Source organism: Morone saxatilis, unplaced genomic scaffold (assembly GCF_004916995.1).
Source record: "Morone saxatilis isolate NCDOM2014 unplaced genomic scaffold, NCSU_SB_2.0 Contig11, whole genome shotgun sequence".
In the NCBI taxonomy this organism is placed as follows: Eukaryota; Metazoa; Chordata; class Actinopteri; family Moronidae; genus Morone; species Morone saxatilis.
The window spans coordinates 30,107,550-30,109,624 of NW_023339663.1; positions in this window are offsets into that span (position 1 = coordinate 30,107,550).

The following is a 2,075-nucleotide window of genomic DNA, read 5'->3' on the forward strand; positions in this document are numbered from 1 at the left end:
CTTTAATTTATTTTATTTTTTTAATGTTCTTCTTTCTTCCACTGCTGCCCTGGAAACTGGACTACTGCGGCATCCCTGGATCCACACACAGTTAGCACCACTTTCAACATGGCTGCACTAAAGCTTAAATAATGAGGCCCAATTTCACTCAATTAGGTGCTGTTTGTGTTGATGGTTATTGAGTGTGTGTGTGTGTCGTTGGGCTCGCTGGCCATCCCTCTGGGACTCCCTGAGGCCACAGAGTGGATAATTAGAGTTCATGTGAGAGGGTTAACCCACCTCAGTGGGCACAAGAGAGCGAGGCAGCTCACTGCTGCAACTCGCTTTTGATGTCTGGCCAACTCTCTCTCCCCACTATCTACCTGAATGTCAACCAATTGGGACAGTGCAAGGGCTTGACATTATGTCTGCGGGTTATCATTATATGTATTTTTTTTTTCCTGATCGATTGGCTCTGGTCTGCAGTGGTGCTTCTGGGGGTAACTGTCACCGCTAGTTAGGGATTGACCAGTGGGTATCATTAAGAGCGAGAGCGCCTGCTTGGGGGAGGCTTTGTTGTGGGGAGGGGTTGTGAAGAAGCCAAGCCTTTCTTTTAGCCTCCTGGACTTAGTTGACCTTTCACTTAGGGAGCAGCTGGAGCCGAGAGATATTTAATTGAATGGAGTCTTCAGATGTATTTTGGAGAGAGCAGAAGAGATACCGCCTTCTCAAGACCAAGCAAGTGTGGGGAGACAGAGACAGAGAGCGCGGGGGGAGAGTTTGCTTGACCTTCAAAGCCTAATTGATAGGCTTTTCATAGACCTTGTTTGAGATGTGCGTGGTCCCTGTTGTTCAGCAGACCCTTACAACTCCTGCAGAAGTACAAAGTCAACCGCAGGTAGGGAGCCCCCAGTGGCCTGCCGCAATCAATAGCCGCCGGCTCGGCTAACGAGAGCTGCAGTCACTCTCCAGCATTCACAGGCCCCATTAACAGGCAGCGCCCAGCCTAATTCCACAGCCTGCATTCATTAATGTGGAGAAATACGGGGCAATGGCAACATTATAAAACAGCCTGGAGATTAACTGATGTTTGCATTCGGCAAAAGAAGTCAAAATATAACAGCAAAATGATGTGTCTGGTACTTGATTGATTAGGAGAAAGCCAAGTTAACAAACGAGGGGATACATCAAAACAAAAGCAGCCTTCGAGTGCTCACTGCTGCCCTCTCCACCCAGTATTTCTCCCTCCATCTCTTCTTTCCTCTGTCTGCCTCCCTGTTTATTTTAGCTCACAGAATTTTGATAAAACAGGCGATGAGCAGCACAGGAGGCTAAAACAGATTAATGACAATTCAATTTTGTTCACGCCACAGAGCTGTGAGGTAAAAGGCTGAGGCTTAGTGTCTGCTGGTGACAGGGGAAGTTTGCAGGAAGAGGAGGAAGCTTGGGCCTTATTGTCTTTGAAAAGTGATTTAATTAGAGCTCCCTCCATCACCCCCACTCCATGGAGACAGCAGGGATAGACAGCTTTGGCGAAGGCAGCAGCCTTGGATGCGCAGAAAAGATTTCTGAAGGATCATGTACGGAGATCAACTGATAAGCAGCTAATTTTGTGTACTTATGGGAGCAAACGATCGTGTAGCCCCCCCCCCCNNACACACACACCCCTCCCCTCCCAGCATTCCTCCAGCCGAGAGGATGAAAAGCAGGGAGTGGAGCCCAGAACTGAGGCTGTTTCGGCCATTAATGCTGATCTCCAAAATTAAAGATTTATACCACTTGATAGAGCTCACTAGCAGCAGCACACATACTGGATAAAGAAGGATAGGGGGAGGGAGTGCCGCTTTCTCCTTTTAAGGCTTTCTTTAAAGTATCTGAATGGGAAAGGGGGGTAGGTGGGGGGAACACAATCATGAAGAACCACTTTTCAGCTAATTGGAATCTCTTGAATAAGTTACCAGTGAATGATGTTTAATTTGGGAAACGAGTGATCTTCCTGACACTTTGATGGGAAATTAAAGGAGATAAGACTCATCAACTCAGCCAGGATCTAAAACAGACAGTCTTTTTTCATCGTCTACATACTGATTGATTCC